Source organism: Scyliorhinus torazame, chromosome 8 (genome assembly GCF_047496885.1).
Source record: "Scyliorhinus torazame isolate Kashiwa2021f chromosome 8, sScyTor2.1, whole genome shotgun sequence".
Classification (NCBI taxonomy): domain Eukaryota; kingdom Metazoa; phylum Chordata; class Chondrichthyes; order Carcharhiniformes; family Scyliorhinidae; genus Scyliorhinus; species Scyliorhinus torazame.
The window spans coordinates 109,061,949-109,083,359 of NC_092714.1; the positions used below are offsets into that span (position 1 = coordinate 109,061,949).

General features: G+C 47.2%; 1 protein-coding gene across 2 annotated transcripts in view; it reads right to left on the reverse strand.

Moving 5' to 3' along the window:
- Positions 1-21,411, reverse strand: part of LOC140428032 (superoxide dismutase [Cu-Zn]-like) — a 168,459-nt gene that overhangs the window by 75,926 nt on the left and 71,122 nt on the right. The gene's annotated exons all lie outside the window — the stretch shown is intronic.

Sequence of the window (21,411 nt, forward strand, 5' to 3'; positions counted from 1 at the left end):
TGCGCATGGTCAGGAGTCAGACGTCGTCATAGAATGTGGAGCACCAGAGCTCATGGCAAAGCGGGTTGTCATCATCCTCCATCCCATGGACCAGACCAGGTATTACTGCCAGCCCAGGACCTCACCCTATAGTGTGCCAGGCATGTATCATGGAAGGAGTTGCAGGCAAGGGGGGGGGTAAATGTGGGGTTGGGATGCGGTGCCCCTGGCCAGCTCCCTCCTAGACAGTGAACCTGGGGGGCGATCAGAGTGTCCCGTGCACGTTGGCCCTGGTGCATACATCGTACGGCCTCCTGTGCCAACCTGGACTCCATGACCTACCCACCCTCCCCTCCCCCTCATCCTCCTCGTCGGATGAGGCCTGACGTTCCTCTTCCTCCTCTAACACATTGCCCCTCTGCTGTGGAGGACGCAGCAGACCGCCACAATGCGGGTGACCCACTCAGCATCATACTGAAGGACCCCTCCAGAGCGGTCCAGGCACCTGAACTGCAATTTCAGGAGGCTGAAGCACCGCTCGATCATGCTTCTGGTTGCTGCATGGCCTTCATTGTAGCGGGTCTCCGCGTTGGTCTGTGGTCTCCGGATAGGCGTCATCAACCACGACCACAGTGGACAACCCGTCACCCAAGAGCCAACCACCCAGCTGGGGGATGTCTCGGAACATATCAGGAATCGTTGAGTGTGCCAGGATGAAGGCGTGTGCACATTGCCCGGGTACCGGGCATAGACGTGTATCTTGCGCATATCAATTGCACGTCCATCAAGTGGAACCGCTTTTGCTTTGTGCAGGGCGGCCTGTTATCCACAGGTGTCCGTAGGGGGACATGCATCCCGTTGATCACCCCCTGGACCCAGGGCATCCCATTGATGGCAGTGAACCTCGCTGCCCGAGCATGCTGGTGGGCCCGGTCAGCATTGAAGTGAATGTATTGAGCCACCTGAGCATATACGGCCTCCGTGATGACGCGGATGCACGTTTGCACCGAAGTCTGTGAGATCACGGACAGGTCCCCACTCGGCGCCTGGAAGGATTCCATCGCATAAAGGTTCAGGGTGACCGTCACTTTGCCGGCCACTGTGAGCGAGTGTCCTCCCCCATCCCCCTACAGTGCCAGGTGTGCCATCATCTGGCAGATATGTTGCACTGTCTCTCTGCTCAGCCGGCATCTTCGACGGCATGCCTGGTCTGGCATGTCCTCGAATGACATGCAGTGCCTATACACAAGAGGCCTCATGCGGCACCTCCTCCTCGGCCTATTGGGCAGCTGGCTCTCCAACCTGGGCGGCTGCCACCGGCCCCGAAGCTGCCGGCTCCGTTGCTGCCGTCTCCATCGCTGCAGCTTCCTCCTCCTCGAGCAGCTCCAGCTCGTACAGCTGCAGGGCATCCTTCAGGGCTGCGGCAACTAGCAGGAAGGCCACCATTGCTGGCTGAATTCCAATATCCATTGTCTGCAGGGGGTGAAAGGCTGACATGTTAGCATGGTGTCTACCCCCGTGCCCAACCAGGTCCACCGAGCTACATGGTGGCTCCGCACGCGCTTGTACCCGCCCCCCCCTCCGTTCCTGTTGGTGGCCGGCACCGTGGGGGCCTCTGGCACTGCCGCCCATCCCTGATGCCAGGGGTACCATTGGCCGGCACTGCCCCCACCAGGGGTAGGCACTGTGGCCCCCTTCCAGGCTACTGTGGATGTTGCCATGGGTGGGCCACCAGCGGGTGGTGGCCTTCTGGGAGGTGGGGGGGGGGGGGCAGTGGCGGGGTGCCCATACTCTCGGTGTCACTCTGCAGAACCAGTGGCTAGGGTAGGTGGTCAGTGGGGTGCACAGCAAATTGGCTGTCTTGCAGGCTGCAGTAATGACGGTCCTTGCCTGGACACCTCAGTCCCATGGGGGATCACTCCAGCCACTCGGCCCGTTACCCTCATCCCCCTCCCAGTCCTACAGAGCCCCACCCACCCCAGCCAGTGTTCGGCCCGGCAGCCCACAATTGCCATGTCTCCATGTCCTACCACCTCTCCCTCAGCAGCCACCATGCTAGTTTCACGATTTTTAAAAGCACTAGTGAACTGTGCTGTTGGAAACAAATCGACCATCGGAGGCGGAGAATCGTGGGGGCCCCAGAGAATATCGGGTTGGGCCCCTAATGATATGCAAACGGCGTTGACTGTACGCGTGTTCCGCAACGCATTGAGGCTGCTTTAGAGATGATGGAGAATTGCGATTTGGCATCAAATTGGCGATTCTCCGCCCAATCGCGTTTCCCAATTTCCACATCGGCCAGCGGAAAATCCCGCCCATGACCTTTTCTCCAAGGCAACATACACAGCCATCCAATATTTGTCACCTATAAAGCCAACCATAAAGGCCAAAGAACAGGGTGGTTTGACATCAGTGAAGTGCCCCACAAATTAACATTTCACAGCTAGGCAGGAACAGTAGCTACCTACGAAGTATTCCAAATATTTACACTTGCTTCAGTCTTCCTTGCCACTTTCACTCACATTTAAAACCATGGCAACGTATCAAAACCTGCATTAGGTACAATCACCAAAATTGAATAACACTCATCTGTCAAGAGATCTAATCCTAACAATGGCACAGTTCAAAGATCTCAAGAGTTCTCTTGGTGTCTTAGCTAACACTCAACCCACATAACTAAAACTTAATTTATACACTAAGGTGATTCCCAGGAGTGGATTGGAGCATGTTACAGGCAGGAGGGCAATCATGATTTCTAGGGTGTCGTTGGAGAACCTGGAACTGGGAAGATTTGGCATTTGGCCCATTGATCACCAGAATATTTTGAAAAAGGATGCCCGGGCAGGTATTAAGGCCACGTAAACTTAGTAACAGAACCAATGCATATGCAGACTGGGAGCAGATACTCTTGCTGTTAAAATAAATTCTGTATTTACACGGTGGCACAGTGGTTAGCACTGTTGCCTCACACTCCAGGGACCCGGGTTCAATTCCGGCTGGCCTCAGGTGACAGTAGAGTTTGCACTTTCTCCCAGTGTCTGAATGGGTTTCCTCCAGGTGCTCAGTGTTTCCTCCCACAGTCCAAAGATGTGCAGGTGAGGTGGATTGGCTATGCTAAATTGCCCGTTAGTTTCCAAAAGGTTCGGTGGGGTCACTGAGTTACAGAGATAGGGTGGAGGCATAGGCTTAAGTAGGGTGCCCTTTCCAAGGGCCAGTACAGTCTCGATATGCCGAATGGCCTCCTTATGCATTGTAAATTCTATGATTTATGCCAGTTGTACATCAGCCATTGGCATAAAACCCACAAATAACGATTTTCAGCTTTGCCTAAGATTTTCAGGCATATCCAATAAGGTTTGCAGAAGTAATGGGTTCTGACATTACATATGTGCTTAACCTTCAGGAATGCCTCCAAACAGAACTGAATTGGCGAATGAGCAGATAATAGTTCCCTATATGCACACCAACCCTACTGCCGTCACTTCACCGTCTGGAGGCTGCCAATGGAACAGGTCACAAGGTTAGGTCATCCCTCCCTCAATGGGAAAAGGACACCTGGATGTCAATGAATTGAGAAAACAAAATGTAATCAGATCCTGCTGGCAGAGCAGCGGAGCTGGGGCATCATCCCCAGTGAAGGTTGGTTTTACAATGGTCATTTTCAAAATAAAACCACTTGCTGCCAGTCTCTTAGGTCTCTCTAATTTCAGAAATTCGCCCCAATAGATTATCTCGGATTTGCCCGGAACAAGCGCCAGTGCCGCTAATTCAGGCGCCATTAGTTTAATTTGAGTCCTTGCGGCACTTTGCCTTTTGTACGACCGTTGTTTCATTAGGGAACTCGCGCGTTTTTTTGTGGTTCAACGATCCTTGCGGCAGTAACAAATAACCTCTGCCAGGGCTGGAGCCTGGCGCCAATGTCAACACCAGTCCAAACGAGGTGAAACTTCCCGCAACCTGCGCGGTGCCCCCTTCCCATTCAGCAAGGCAACACGCCGGCTTTCAAAACAAAAAGGTGGAAATCCGGACCCAAGATTTGTCGGTAACACTCGGACACCGAGCGACCCCAAACACTGCCGTCTGTTTTGAAAGTGGCGGCAAATTCCCACAGGAATTGTTCTCGAAGTTTCCTTGACTTTGCGCCGGAGGAGCATCCTCGCCCCGCCATTAAAATAGTAAATTTACATGTGATTCAAAAACGACGATTCCATTGACACCACTGACGAGGTCTGGTAGATCATGGGGATAAGGGTACACATCATGCTGATCCTTCAGGACGCAAACGGCTTTTATTTCCATCTGCGTTTTTCCTCAAATGATAATTGGGGGGGGGGGTCGCGCCTGCGCAGTCCGCTTCCACCCGTTGGGCCCACGGCGCATGTCCATCAGCCTCGCGGTCCAGTTCCTGTGTGCAGCCCTCAGCGCTGGGAACCATAATGTTCATTCACGTGGCAGGACTGGCTTGCACAAAGTGACATTTCTGATTACCAAGAATGGCAGCGCCTGCTTCTTTTCAGAACACCGTCACAGCCTTGAATCAAAATAATTGACCTTGACAGAGGCCATTTCTCAGGACTGTTGGTGTATTTTGGGTCTTTTAACAAAATTATATTACACTGAACTAATTTTTATAATTAAGTTGAACGCCCAATTGGGCGGCATAGTGGTCTGTGACCACTCTGACCATGATTAATGCACGGTGATAGAGCAGGGGAGTAGACCATATGAGAAATGAGCATTTTATGTTGTTTTCACATGAATAACTCTGGCTCACAAATAATAGGGCTTGATGGGAAATAGGATGTCAAGTGGAGTTTTGTGTAAACTGCAGTGCCAAAGTTTTGTAACTGTGTACGTGACTGACCTTCGGGATGAACAGAACTTGCAATAACAAGATGCAGGTGGGGATAGGTTCCTCATTCTAAAACATAACAAGTTCCAAATAAGGAATAACTGATAAGGAAACTGCCAGCAAGGCAGAGGGCGGGGTGTGTTTAGAGATTGTATATATGGACTAATGCTGTATCTGCTCGGTGTGCCTGCTAATGTTGACAGGCGGCACCCGTTCTTGCAAGATCGACTGAATAACATACTTCTTCAGAATTTGGCTAAGTGTAAATTATTATCAAGTGAGCGGTGTTTCTCACAATTGGGGGCTCGCCCGGGATAGTCTTCATTGATCGAGGGGGCGGCTCAAGAGGAACCGAGAAGACGCGTCCCGTTATTTAAACGGTCTCGTACTTCGTCTTGAGTAATCATCCACGGTCAACTGAACACGTTCCTAGGGTAGTCATTCTGAAGAAGTAAATAACGAAATATAGTGGCAGGCACGCCGTGAAAGTCAGGCAACTCTGTGCACGGAGCAAGGTAAGAAAAACGACTTTTAAGTATTACCTTGTTGACTTGAGTTCATATCTAGACATCCGTATAAGTTTATGGTCGGATTGATGATATAAGGACTCTTGAGTTAATATCTAGAAATCCGTATAAGTTTATGGGCGGATTGATGATATAAGTACTTTCAAAATTGTGATTGTTTGACGGACCAGTCGTAACTAGACACTTTACTTAGAAATAAGTGAAAGTTGATTACATTACAATGGGAAGTAAAAACTCGAAACAAGGAGACGGCCCCGATAAAAAAATCCCTAAGGATATCCCACCAGAAAGTCCATTGGGTCGGATGTTAGTTAATTGGGATTTTGAGAGTTGTACAAAAAATAAGGACAGGAAAACAATGATAACATTTTGTTGTTTCATATGGATAAAAGAAGCAATCCGTAAACCCTCAGTCTTTTGGCCGAAATACGGTTCAGACAAAGATTGGGTGTGCCAAATTTTGAATATATATGTCAATGATAAAAGACCCTGTTCTGATAAAGAAGTAAGTTACGCGAGTTGTTGGCTTCCCAGCAGGAACGCCACCAGAATATATCCATTAATCCCACAGGGCAAAGACGTTCCCACCGCCCCTCTTAGACATTGGAACGTCCTAGATAATTTGCCACCCCCTTATAACAAGTCAAACGATGATGACTCGTCAAATGACCAACAAATGAATAAAGGCAAATCAGAGAAAGTCCCTGAAAAAGGAGAGAATAAAATGCAATTAAGATCCGCGAAAGGGCAGGGAGAGGAAACAGAAATAACAAAAATGAACCCCCCTCGGGAAGTCCCTATTGGGGAGAGGGATGTAGGATTTGTAAATTCTCCTTTAAATTCAGGAGAAGTCAGAGCATTCAAAAAGAGATGAAGACGTTAATGGAAGACCCCTTAGGACTGGCAGAACAATTCGATCAGTTCTTAGGTCCTAATATATACACATGGACCAAATTAATGTCCATTATGAGTATCCTATTCACGGGGGAAGAAAGAGGTATGATTAGAAGAGCAGGCATGCGACGGTGGGAGAATAATCACCCGCCAGGGGAACACGGAGCAACAGCTGAAGAAAAGTACCCCAATCAGGATCCAGGCTGGGACCATCAGTCACAGGGCCATAGAGATCGAATGAGAGATCTGAGAGATATTATCATTGAGGGCATAAGGGAAGCAGTGCCCAAGATACATAATCTAAATAAAGCCTTCGAAATTAGACAGGAAGGGACGGGAACCCCCTCAGCATTCTTAGAGCGACTTCGGGAATCAGTAAGGAAGTATTCTGGACTAGACCCTAACGACCCAGTAGGACAGGGACTACTGAAGGTCCACTTTGTGACCAAATCCTGGCCTGACATACATAAAAAGTTACAGAAAATAGAGGATTGGAATGAGAAATCTCTAGATGAATTACTAAGAGAAGCACAGAAGGTATTTGTAAGATGGGAGGATGTGAAGGAAAAACAGAAAACGAAAATGATGGTTGCAACTGTAAATGAGGTAGTGAGCAAACAGGGACAAGCGGATATAGGAGAACCAAGAAGAGGGTATCAGGATGTAGGATTCAGAGGAAGAGGAAGAGGACGTGGCAGAGGGAGTCAGGGGAGACGAGGGGGATACAACAATAGTCAACAGGCGGGGTGTTTTAACTGGGAGAGAATGGGTCACTTCAAACGGGACTGCCCGGACAGGGAACAGGAAGACAGCTGCCAATTACATGAATTACACCGATACCGAATAGGGAAGTCAGGGGTTCCCCCTCTCAGGGATTCACCGAGAACCCTTGCTAAACATAGAGGTGGGACCCCATAGAGAAGATACCATGTTCCTAGTGGACACCGGAGCGGCAAGATCATCTTTGAATTTCAAACCAAAGGGGGCGGAGGTATCAGACAAAAAGTTAAATGTTTCGGGAATAAAAGGAGAGAGTTTCAAGGTCCCCATATTTGAACCCATATTCCTCCGATTACAAAATGAGGAAATTAGGGAACGACACTTGTATATACCCGGTCTGAGCTACAACCTATTGGGAAGATACTTGATTATCAAATTAGGATTGGAGATTAGGGTAGAACAAGAACAATTAGTTATCACTATGGCCACTTTAACGGAAGACCAAGAGAAATAGATAAATCCAGAAGTCTGGGCAACGTCTGAAAACAGAGGTGGACTTAAAATAACTCCTGTTGAAATAACTTTGAGACAGAAAGGGGAGACGGTGTGTGTAAGACAATATCCAATTTTAGCGGAAGGTAGGAAAGGATTAGAACCCGTGATAGAAAGATTGATATCAACCGGACTAATCGAACCTGTATGTCTCCATATAACACCCCGATCTTGCCTGTAAAGAAGTCAGATGGGACTTACCGATTAGTGCAGGATTTGAGGGCCATAAATAGAATAGTTCAGGTGCGACATCCGGTCGTTCCTAACCCATACACCATTTTAAGTAAAGTACCCAATGAACACAAGTTCTTCAGCGTAATTGATCTCAAAGACGCATTTTGGGCATGTCCCTTAGCTCCAAATAGTAGGGACCTATTCGCCTTTGAATGGGAAGACCCGAAAACAGGGCGTAAACAATACAGATGGATGGTCCTCCCGCAAGGGTATACTGAATCTCCCAACTTATTCGGACAAGCACTAGAAAAGGTTCTGGAACAATTCCGGGTGACAAAAGGAAGTTCCCTACTCCAATATGTAGACGACTTATTGGTCTCTGGAGAAAACCAAGGAGAGGTAGAACGAATCACGAACAAATTGTTAAATTTTCTGGGAGAACAGGGATTGGGGGTATCAAGGAATAAGCTCCAATATGTAGAAAAGGAAGTAAAATATCTAGGGCACCTAATAAGTGAGGGAAAAAGAAGGATTAGTCCCGAGCGAATAGCAGGCATTCTGGCAATAAAAAACCCCAAAACGAAAAGAGAACTCCGAAAATTCCTGGGACTGATCGGCTACTGCAGACTCTGGATAGACATGTACGCTCAGAAAATAAAGGGACTGTATCTAAAGTTACTAGAGGAAGAGCCAAACATCCTCAAATGGACAGACGAGGAGGTTAAACAGGTGGAAGATCTGAAAAAGGCACGCATGACGGCTCCCGTCTTGGCCTTACCCTCCTTAGAGAAACCGTTCCACCTATTTGCCACCGCAGATAAAGGAACGACGTTAAGAGTCCTGACAAAAAAGTTAGGGGATAAAAGGCAGCCAATTGCCTTCTTGTCCAAGATATTAGACCCAGTGTCCCGGGGTGGCCAGAATGTGTTCAAGCAATAGCGGCCACGGCCATATTGGTTGAAGAAAGTAGAAAACTGACATTTGGGAGGTCCTTGGTGGTTAGCACCCCACAACAAGTCCGCACCATACTTAATCAAAGGGCAGGAAGATGGTTAACGGACTCTAGAATCCTCAAATATGAGGCTGTATTAATGGAAAGAGACGATTTGTGCCTCACAATGGATTCTTCCCTTAACCCAGCCACCTTCCTGTGGAAAGGGACCGAGAACAATGAACAAACAGAGGTGCAACATGAATGCGCAGACATCGTAGAATACCAAACAAGGGTTAGACCTGATCTCAGAGACATCCCGCTGCACGCCGGTAAACGTATATTTATAGACGGGTCGTCCCGGGTCATTCAAGGGAAAAAGCATAATGGTTACGCTGTAGTAGATGGCAGCGAAAATAGCGAAATAGAGGCCGACAGACTACCTAACTCTTGGTCGGCTCAGACCTGTCAGAATTATATGCATTAAGTCGGGCCTTGAAAGAACTAGAGGGCAATGATGGGAGGGTCTATACGGATTCAAAATATGCATTTGGAGTAGTACATACATTTGGGAAGATATGGCAGGAACGAGGGTTGATAAACAGTAGAGGAAAAGAACTAGTCCATGAGGAATTGGTAAAGCAAGTCCTAACAAACTTAATGTTCCTCAGGGAAATAGCAGTGGTACATGTGAAGGGACACCAACGAGGAGACTCGTTGGAAATAAGGGGTAATAAATTAGCAGATGAGATGGCAAAAGGAGCGTCCCTGAACCCTGAACCCATAACCATGTGTATTATGACCCCAGTCATACATACTCCCCAGGAGATACCATACTTCACGGAAAAAGAGAAAGAAGAATTAAAACAGTGGGGTGTGGAGGAGGATTCAAAGGGAAAATGGCGGATGCCGGATGGCCGGGAAATGCTGAACAAACCAATAATGAGAGAAATAATGACTAATTTACACTCAGGAAGTCATTGGGGAATTCAGGCTATGTGTGACATAATACTAAGGAAATATGGGTGCAAGGGCATGTACACTATAGCCAAACAAGTATGTGAGGGATGCATGTCCTGTATCAGAATCAATAAGGGAGCCCTTAGAAAACAGACTATGGGTGGGAGGGAACCAAGCCTGAGACCCTTCCAAAGAATACAAGTAGATTTCACTGAACTACCACCCGTGGGAAGGCTGAAATACGTGTTAGTCCTGGTACACCACCTTACGGGTTGGGTAGAAGCTTACCCTACAACCACCGCCACTGCAGGCGGAGTCTCTAAAATCATTCTGGAGCAAATAATTCCCCGATACGGGTTGGTAGAAAATATAGACTCGGACAGGGGAAGTCACTTTACCTCTAAGGTCTTACAAGAAACCATGAGCAGTTTGGAGATAAATTGGGACTTCCACACTCCTTGGCACCCCCCCTCGTCAGGACGGGTGGAAAGGATGAATCAAACCCTGAAAAATCATTTGTCAAAAATAATACTAGAAACTAGGCTCCCCTGGACAAAATGCTTACCGATAGCCCTTCTAAGAATCCGAACGGCTCCAAGAAAAGATTTGGGGTTGTCCCCATACGAAATGTTGTTCGGATTGCCATACCTTGGAACAATGGGAGAATTGCCCATTACAGAATGTAAAGATATCTATGTAAAGAAATATATACTGGCACTGTCTTCCTCATTATCATTCCTCAGGAGACAAGGACTGCTAGCGCAGACACCTCCCCTTGAATTCGCAGTCCACAAATTTAAACCAGGAGATTGGGTACTGGTGAAATCGTGGAAGGAAACCAAGCTTCAACCCACTTGGGACAGACCGTTCCTGGTCTTGTTAACCACAGAGACTGCCATATGAACTACAGAAAAAGGTTGGACTCATTACAGCAGAACGAAGGGACCCGTGAAATCACCACCTGAACAGGAACAATGGCATGTGGAGGCCACTGAGGAACCATTAAAGATAAGGTTGAAAATACACTGAATCCTGAACTATTCAATAATATGACGAAACTACAGCAAAAATTGAATATACAATGTATAATAATAATAATGTGGAAGGAAGGAAACGGTCGTCTGGTTACATTGACAATCCCAGAAAGTCGGTACCCTCAGGTAATACGGACTGATCTATGCATCTTCATAGACTGCGAGTCAGCGGGGAATGGAAAGGAATTTAGGGTGGAGTCTCTTGATTATTACCGAGGGGGGGGGGTTGGCTGAAAAGGTTGTGCCAGTCGCCCAATCGCAGAGGGGCACCACCGGTCATATCCATTCACCAGATTAGTGCAAATTCTCCCTCAACGTGCAAGGCTGGAACTTGTAACGCCGTATACATACCGTAAAACACACGGCCTGGACCGAGACAGGCAATAAGCATTGTTCACTAAGACATGAGTTATTCGGGATAAAAATGAAAAATAGCGGGACTAAATGCTGCTTCCGTATCTCAATAGACCAGTGGGCAACTCCCACTAATGGAACTAGGAACGACAAGAAGGGGGAAGGACAGGGAGTAAAAATAATTGAAGTAAAAGATTTAGAGAAAGCCTTTGAGATAGAAACCGGCTATGAGAGACAGAATGCGTGGATTGAGTGGGTGAGGTATTCGGCCCAGACGCTGAAGAAAGACAATTGTTATGCTTGCGCATCAGGTAGACCACAGGCCCATCTGGAGCCCTTTCCATTGGGGAGGAAAGAAAATAGAGGGAGCATGGAATGCATGATGGCCTTGTACCAAGATGAGAACGCCTGGGGCAACAAGACCTGCACTGCCCTATCTCTGATGTTTCCTCCTGTTAAGCAGAAACAATCAGCAAACCCTCCCTCCTTCTTGGTTACCGTGACGCATCATAAATCGTGTATAAGTCGTTCTGATACGGGACTAAGTAAAGACATGGGAGAACTCAAGACGTGTCTTGAGACTAAGAATGTGACCACCCAGGGCAATTACTCATCACTAAAAATACCACGTGCAGATATACGGTGGTATTGCGGAGGGAAAATCCTAAGACCCACTCTACCCCCCCAGTGGAAAGGGACATGCACATTAGTTCAGCTAGCCATACCGTTCAGTATAGCCTATGAAAGACATACCCACCTCATTTGATGACAGAATTTACCTGGACTTCGTTGGCATCCCCAGAGGAGTATCAGACGAGTTCAAAGCCCGAAATCAGATCGCAGCTGGGTTCGAGTCCCTCTTCTGGTGGGTTACGATCAATAAAAATGTAGATTGGATAAACTATACATACTATAATCAACAAAGGTTCATAAATTATACCAGAGACGCCGTAAAGGGCATAGAGGAACAACTGGACGCAACCAGTAGAATGGCCTGGGAGAATAGATTGGCTCTGGATATGATTTTGGCAGAGAAAGGTGGTATATGCGTAATGCTCAAGGGACAGTGTTGCACGTTTATCCCCAACAACACGGCACCCGACGAATCGATTACCTGTGCGCTACAAGGATTAACCACTCTGGCTGAGGAAATGGCAGACAACTCTGGGGTAGACACATCCTTGACTGGGTGGCTTGAATCAATGTTTGGGAAATGGAAAGGGTTAATTGTATCCATCCTCACCTGACATCGTAGTCATAGGAGCATTGGCGGCAATAGGCTGTTGCATCATCCCGTGCGTAAGAGGCTTGGTGCAGCGGCTAATCGAAACAGCCTTGACCAAGCAGATGCCATTACCCCTGGGTAAAGGAGGCCAGGAAACAATTTGCCTACTAGAAGGAGGGAAGGCTGAAGGGGAGGACGACCCCATAGAAAGAGAGGTTGAGAGGATGTTGGACAATTTTGGGGTAGGCTAGAAGGGGCGACAGAGTGTGAAAGAGCAACAAGAGTAAAAAGAAAAAAAAGGGGGGGAATTATGAGAAATTAGCATTTTATGTTGTTTTCACATGAATAACTCTGGCTCACAAATAATAGTGCTTGATGGGAAATAGGATGTCAAGTGGAGTTTTGTGTAAACTGCAGTGCCAAAGTTTTGTAACTGTGTACGTGACTGACCTTCGGGATGAACAGAACTTGCAATAACAAGATGCAGGTGGGGATAGGTTCCTCATTCTAAAACATAACAAGTTCCAAATAAGGAATAACTGATAAGGAAACTGCCAGCAAGGCAGAGGGCGGGGTGTGTTTAGAGATTGTATATATGGACTAATGCTGTGTCTGCTCGGTGTGCCTGCTAATGTTGACAGGCGGCACCCGTTCTTGCAAGATCGACTGAATAAAATATACCTTCAGAATTTGGCTATGTGTAAATTATTATCAAGTGAGCGGTGTTTCTCATACCGAGGTAGACCTTTCGGAGGGTAGAAAGTATTAAATCACCTTGCTTCATGTATATATTACTCTTGAACCAGCCGAGTTGTTGAAATGAGCAGTAATCTTCTTGGAAAGATAAACTGATTTATTGAGTAATATATATAAAAAATTGTGAGTTCTTTTTACTTAATACTCAACTACTAAAACAAAGGAACAATTGTAGTGATAACTAATTAAATTATACAATAAATGCTTTGATAACTAATAACCTCTCTCTAGCTTTCCTATGTCTGTTCTCTCTGCACTCCTGATGCACACTCCTCTTAGAAAGAGCAGGAAAACTATTAATATAGATCCTGATAGTGAGACCTCTCGTGTTCAATTGCCTGTACTAGCATTACATATATTGATCATGTATATTGATATACAGAGATCACTACAGATAGTGGATCCATTGGTTATAATATTTAAATTGGAAGTTGTTTAATCAACCATTTCAACTCTATCTGGAAGGGATTTAAACGCTGCGTCTGATGCAAGACGACTCATTTTGCTTATGTCCCGACAGCAAGCAATTGAAATATATAATTTGTTTAATTTTGCTGCTACTGAATAAAATTCCCTGGACACAGGAAAGGTTCCAGGATTTGGGGAAATGCTAATTTCATAGAATAGAATTTACAGTGCAGAAGGAGGCCATTCGGCCCATCGAGTCTGCACCGGCCCTCGGAAAGAGCACCCTACCCAAGGTCAACACCTCCACCCTATCCCCACAACCCAGTAACCCCACCCAACACTAAGGGCAATTTTGGACGCTAAAGGCAATTTATCATGGCCAATCCACCTAACCTGCACATCTTTGGACTGTGGGAGGAAACCGGAGCACCCGGAGGAAACCCACGCACACACGGGGAGGATGTGCACACTCCGCACAGACAGTGACCCAAGCCGGAATCGAACCTGGGACCCTGGAGCTGTGAAGCAATTGTGCTATCCACAATGCTACCGTACTGCCGTGCTAATGTAATGCGCTTATTCAAAAAGGGAGGGAGACAGAATGTGGAAGTTTGCAGACTGTGATGATGTGCCTGTAAGCAATATCACAGATGGATGGTGTGTGACCTCCAACCAGCAGGTGGCAATGCAGACGCACCATGCAGCCTCAAGACCGTGGTCAGGTGGCCAGGGACCCCCTTATAAGTGGAGACACATCCGGCCATCAGCAGATGGTTGCAGGAGATGGTAGTAAGACATACAGGTGAATGGTCGGTGCCAAGTGTGTGATAACGTGCTCTGTAACAGATTGCACACGAGACCCAATAAAGATCTTGGTTTGGACAAGTCAAGGTGTTTGGTGGATTCCTTTGCAAGGTGCAGAATACCAAACACAACACAGAACATTTAGTTTACCATCTGTTGTTGGGAAATTGTTAGAATAAATTATTAAGGAAGTAATTATTAATCATTAATAAAATCAATTATTCATTATTAATAGAATCCATTATTAAGGAAGTAATCTGGGTTCAATTCCGACCTCGGGTGGCTGTCTGTGTGGAGTTCACATTCTTCCCTTGTCTGCGTAGATTTCCTCCGGATGCTCCGGTTTCCTCCCACAGTCCAAAGATGAGCAGGTTAGGTAGATTGGCTATGCTAAATTGCCCCTTTGTGGCATAGTGTGGGTGGGGGGGGTCTGTAGGATGCTTTTTCAGAGGGTTGGTGCACTCGATGGGCTGAAAGGTCTCTTTCTGCACTGTGGGGATTCCACAATAATATCGGGACATTCGGAAAGTCAAAACGCAATCCATCAGAGTCAGTATGGTTTTACGAAGGGCAAATTATGTTTGACTCATTTGCTAGAGTTCTTCAAAGTTGTAACAAGCAATGTGGATAATGGGGATAATGTAGATGTAGTATACCTGGATTTCTGGAAAACATTCGATAAGGTGCCGAAAAGAAGATTAATATATAAGGTTAGATCACATGGGGTAGGGGCAGTTTATTAGCTTGGATAGAAATCTGGTTGACGGTCAGAAGACAGAGTCTCGATAAGTGGGTCTTTTTCTGGATGGCAAGATGTAACTAGTGGGGTGCCACAGGGTTCAGTCCTTGGGGTCCCAACTATTTACAATCTATATTAGCGACTTGGATACACAATAGAACGTTCTGTAACCGAATTTGTAGACAACACAAAAATAGGTGGGACAGTAAGTTGCAACGAATTACAAATAGATATAGATATGTTAGGAGAGTGGATCAAAATGTTGTAGATGGGGTTTAACATGGATAAGTGTGAGGTCATGCATTTTAGTCAGGAAACTGGGTGATGCACGATGAATGACCACTAAAGTGAGGTTGTAGTCCAACTGAAGGCTTTAATAAGCTAGATGTTTCCCCCAGCAGCTCAGGTACAGAATGAAGGCTGCTGGGGTGGCACGGGCTCTTATACCCTGCCTAGCAGGGCGGAGCTACCATACAGCTTCACTAATAGGAAGCATACAATATCTACCAATGGTGTTCCAGCATTACCAGGTCCGTAATACCTCTACACAGACTACCACATTCACCCCCTGTTAAAAATGAGTCCTGCGGGGGTGGTGGCCTGATACTCCATGGTAACGTAGAATTATAGTTATGGAAGTACCGTAATACCTCCGTACAGCATTTTGTAACTAGTTACAATTCTATTAACTATTTACAATTTGTGATTCATAATTAGCTATACACTTTAAAATGAAGCAATCAGTCGATCGGGGGACCTGGTCGTCCTCTGTGATCGTCGAAGCTTCGATGGTAACTCCGGTGGAGGCTCGGGCGTCTGTGACTCCGGGAGCGTGGCCTCGATCTATGTGGCAGCTTCAACACCCCTAGACGGCGCTGGTGGGGAAAACGGTTGACCTGGGAAGGGAGTGTCAGCGGCGTGCGTCGGTGGGTGGGGGGCCTAGACGGGGCCGGCAGGAGGACCGATCCTCCTGTAAGGTCCACTGGTGGAAGGGAGGGTGGGACTGGTGGCCGCAAGGGGACCGTGGAGAGGTTTGTGGTGGCGGTCCGCATTCGCCGCCGGAGACCGCGGCGACTGCACGGGCCTGGCGTACCACCACAAAATGGCCCTTTTTTACCGCATCCCTTGCAGGTGGATTCGTAGGCCGGGCAGCGCAGGCGGGGGTGCTTGGCTTGCCCACAAAAGTAGCAGCGGGGCCCCCCGGGGTTGCCAGGCCGCCTTGCAGCACAAGCTTGTGAGGGGGTGGGGGATGTCTCGGGGTCGGCTGCGGAGGGGTTCCACGCTGCCCAGGGAGCTGCCATGCGGTCGGGAACGTAAGCGCGGGCGTTTCTGGAGGCCGCGTCCAGGGAGCCGTCAAAGGCCCGTGCCTCCTTGAGGCCGAGGGTGTCTTTTTCCAGCAATCGTTGTCGGATCTGGGAGGACAGCATACCTGCCACAAAAGCGTCCCGGATCAAGAGTTCTGTGTGGTCACTCGCCGAAACTTGCGGCCAGCTGCAGTTTCTCCCCAACACCAGGAGTGCACGGTAGAATTCTTCCAGCGATTTCCCCAGGGATTTGTCGCCTCGTTGCTAGCAGATGTCGGGCGTAGACCTGGTTTACTGGGCGGATACGGTGTCCTTTTAGCAGGTCTAATGGCTCATCAAAGTCTTCCGCGTCCTCGATGATGGTGTAAATTTCCGGGCTCACCCTCGAGTGCAGGACTTGCATTTTCTGTTCTCCTGTGGGTGAGTTTTCGGCCGTTCCAAGATATCCTTTAAAATATGTCAGCCAGTGCTTGAAGATTGCCGCAGAGTTCGCCGCGTGGGGGCTGAGTTGCAGACACTCCGGCTTGATTCTGAGCTCCATCGTTTTAAATCTAACTTATTAAATTGATGCACGATCAATGACCACTAAAGCGAGGTTGTAGTCAAACTGAAGGCTTTAATAAGCTAGATGTTTCCCCCAGCAGCTCAGGTACAGAATGAAGGCTGCTGGAGCGGCACGGGCTCTTATACCCCACCTAGCAGGGCGGAGCTACTATACAGCTTGACCAATAGGAAGCATACAATATCTACCAATGATGTTCCAGGATTACAAGGTACCGTAATATCTCTACACAGACTACCACACTGGGGAGGCAACTTATCTAAATGGGGAGAGACTTTGGGGTGCTCTGGTGCAGAGGGAACTGGGTATTCTCATGCATGGGTCGCAGAAAACTAGCGTGCAGGTAATAAAGCAAATTGGATGATGGCATTTATAGCGTATAAAGAAAGGTAAGGAAGTGTTATTGCAATTGTACAAGGCATTGGTGAGACTGCACTTGGAGTAGTGTACAATTTTGGTCCCCTTATTTGAGATGAGATGTAGTAGCATTGGGGCAATTCAGAGGAGCTTCACTAGATTGATTCTAGAGATGAGGGGTTTGTCATATGAAGAGAGATTGAGCAGTTTAGGCCTCGGAATTAAAAGAATGAGGGGAGATAAAATTGAGGTATGTACGATGATAAAAGTATGGATAGAATAGATGTGGAGTGGGTGCTTCCCTTTGTGGGGCATTCTAGAATGCGAGGTCATAGTCTCAGGATAAGGGGTAGCAAATTTAAAATAGAGATGAGAAACTACTTCTCCCAAAGGATTGTGAATCTGTGGAATTCGCTACCCCAGAGTGTGGTGGATTCTGGGACAGTGAGTAAATTTAAGGATGAGTTAGACAGATTTTTCATTGGTAATGGGTTGAAGGGTTAAAGAGAATGGGCCGGACAGTGGAGTTAAGGCCATGATGAAATTAGCCATGATTGTATTGAACAGTGGAGCAGTCTCGAGAGAGACTAAATTGCCTGCTGTTGCTCCTAGTTCTGATGTTCTAAGAAAGAACTATTCTGTCTGATTTCAGCATCCAGCTCTTGGTCTGTAGACCTGTAGGTAACAGCATCTCAAGCATAGCTCTGGTGTTCTTGATTAATAAGGGGATTTCATGATTAATATGGAGATCAGGGATTATGGGGAGAAGTCAGGAGAATGGGGATGAGGAACATATTGGCCATAATCGAATGGTGGAGAAGACTCGATGGGCCAAATGGCCTAACTCAGCTACTATATCTTATTGTCTAATGGAGGGTCGGTGAAGACTCAATGGGCCAAATGGCCTCCTTCTGCACTGTGGGGGTTCTAAGTGTTATACAAGAGGTGTAGAAACTATGAAGTCTGTGAAGAGAGCAGCACGATGGCACAGAGATTAGCACTGCTGCCTCGCAGAGTAAAGGACCCGGGTTCAATTCCAAATTTTGGTAACTGAGTGGAGTTTGCATGTTCTCCCCGTGTCTGCGTGGGTTTCCTCCGAGTGCTCTGATTTCCTCCCACAGTCCAACGATGTGCTGCCCCTTAGTGTCCAAAATATGTGCAGGTTTTGTGGGTTTATGGGAACAGGCGGGGGAGTGGATCTAGACAGGATGCTCTTTCAGAGGGTCCGTGCTGACTCGATGGGCCAAAAGGCCTCCTGGACAGTAGGAATTCTACAAAATTGGTTGTGTCTGTTTGCTGGTTTAAAATTGCTACCTAACCAGCTCCTGTGATCACGGGTGCTGTTCAGTTAACAAGAATTAACGCATAACAGGTGGTGGCCAGCAATATTCATGCTTTCATTGGCATGGAAGCAGGAATATTGAGAGTCAAATAAAGGCACCCATGTCCTCTTCAAGGCATGCTTCACCCGATACCTGTGTCTAGCACTACTGCTTCACAGCACCAGGGTCCCAGGTTAGATTCCCGGCTTGGGTCACTGGTCTGTGTGGAGTCTGCATGTTCGCCCCGTGTCTGCGTGGGTTTCCTCCGGGTGCTCCGGTTTCCTCCCACAAGTCCCAAAAGACATGCTGTTAGGTAATTTGGACATTCTGACTTCTCCTTCTGTGTACCCGAACAAGCGCCGGAATGTGGTGACTAGGGGCTTTTCACGGTAACTTCATTGCAGTGTTAATGTAAGCCTTCTTGTGACAATAAAGATTATCATCATTATGTATTTACATTGTGTACCTTGTGTTGCCCTATTACATATTTTCTTTTCATGTACTAAATCATCTGTCTGAGCTGCACGCAGAAAAATACTTTTCACTGTACCTCGGTACACATGACAATAAACAAACCCAATCCAAAGTGGAGGTGCATTTTGGTTCTTGTACACTGTCCAATTGGGATTCTAAAAATATCAGAAGCAATGTCAGTGAGGTCTCTCATTCCCTGATACTGCACTGGGACAGACCAACAGTCAATAGTAAGTTGGATTATGAGGGATGGCAATGATCTTAAGGCAAGAGATGATTCAGGGGTGGCAAGTGGTATAGCAGTCCAGTATTTAGGATCTTTTTGTTATATGAGAAGTTTAATAATCACCAGGGTTGCAAAGGTAAGGCTCCTACCTCATATCTCTCATTAGTGTCTCTAGATCTGTGTACCATCTGTAGCTCCTGGACTTGAAATGAAATGAAATGAAAATCGCTTATTGTCACAAGTAGGCTTCAAATGAAGTTACTGTGAAAAGTCCCTCGTCGCCACATTCCGGCGCCTGTTCGGGGAGGCTGTTACGGGAACTTACAAGTCTTCCCTCCCCCAATCACCCACAGTTTATTTTATTGATCTTTTATTCCTACTGCCACACTCAGAGTCAGTCAGCACTGATAGGAGCACTTTGAAGACCTCCTTAACAGAGACTCTGTCTTCAATCCGAGCATCCTCGACTCCATCTTGCGCAGGTCAAGGAGACACAGCCTGAGTGAGTGAGACACAGACAGAGTGAGAATTTGCTAATTTGGTGCAGTGAGGTAATTCGGTGAAGAGTGGGAGAAGGTGCATTTTCCCTACTGTTTTGTTCTCTCTCTTTCTTCGGGCCTAATTTCGGGAGCCGTTCGGAGGAGGAGGAGCAGTCTCTGTGAGTATAAAAACCTAACGGTAACTTCCTGTTTTCCAGGTTTTTTTCCAAAAGTGATGTCCGAGGGAAGCTGTGATCTGATTGGTTGATAGCAAATCTGCCCCAAATTTATAAAAAACACAGCTAAACTCGTAAACTTAAATTAAACAAATTAATTAATTAGTGATGGCTGGTCAGGTGATGTGCTTGAGCTGCTTGATGTGGGAGCTGGCAGATCCCATTGCAAGCGGCAGCGACCACATCGGCAGTAAGTGTTGGCTGCTCGAAGAGCTCCGGCTCAGAGTTGATGAGCTGGAGTCTGAGCTTCAAACACTGAGGCACATCCGGGAGGGGGCGACTTACCTGGACACTGTGTTTCAGGAGGCAGTCACACCTGTCAGAGTAAGTAGTTTAAATCCTGCCAGTGGCCAGGGACAGCAGGGTGTGACTGCAAGTCAGGCAGGTAAAGGGAACCAGCAGTCAGGAACTCAGGAGCCTCAGCCCTTGACTCTGTCCAACAGGTATGAGGCACTTGCTCCCTGTGTGGATGGCGAACAGGGCTGCAGGAAGTATGAGTCAGCTGACCAAGGCACCATGGTTCAGCAGGTCATTCAAGGGGAGGGAGTAAATAGGCAAGTTGTAGTTGTTGGGGATTCTATTATCAGGGGGATAGATAGTATCCTTTGTGAGCAGGATAAAGAGATCCGCATGTTCTTGACTGCAGCACCAAAGCACTGACCACACTCAATCAGTTCTACTGGGTGGGCCACATTGTTTACATATGTTCCACAAGACTCTTTAAACAAATGCTCTAGTTAGAACTTCGACATGGCAAGCAAGCCCCCCCATCCCGGCCAGGAGGGCAAAGGAAATGCTTCAAGGGCATCCTCAAAGCCACTTTGAAAAATGTAACATCCACATCGACACCTGCGAATCCCTGGTCCAAGGCCATCCAAAGAGGAGGAAAAGCATATGGGAAGGAGCTGAGTTTCATTGCCACGAGCAAACTGAAGCTGAGAATCACAAGCAAAGGAATGCATGACAACACGGGTACACCACCAACCTGCACCTCCAACCGCCAGCTGCCCAACCTGTGAGAGACTAGGTTGCGCACTGGACTCCTCAGTCACCTGAGTACACTTTTTTTCTTTTTTAAATAAATTTAGAGTACCCAATTTTTTTCCCAATTAAAGGGCAATTTAGCGTGGCAAATCTACCTACCCTGCACATCTTTGGGTTGTGGGGGCGAGACCCACACAGACATGGGAAGAAAGTGCAAATTCCACACAGACAGTGACCCAGGGCCGGGATCGAATCCGGATCCTCAGCACCACGAGGCAGCAACGCTAACCACTGCACCACTGTGCTGCCCCGGAGTACTTTTTTTAAAATGTGGAAGCAAGTCATGCTCAACTTCGAGAGCTATCACACTGTATACCTGCTACTTTCCACACTATTACATTCCTCACTTCCTCTCTACCATCTTTCACCCAATATTCATACTATTAGGTCATGGGTCAACATCCTGAGGCTCCAGAACTGCATGCAGCTCCCGAGCAAATGCATCTTTTACTACAATCCGTTTTCAGAGATGTTTTTCTCCCAGTACAAGAATGTAGG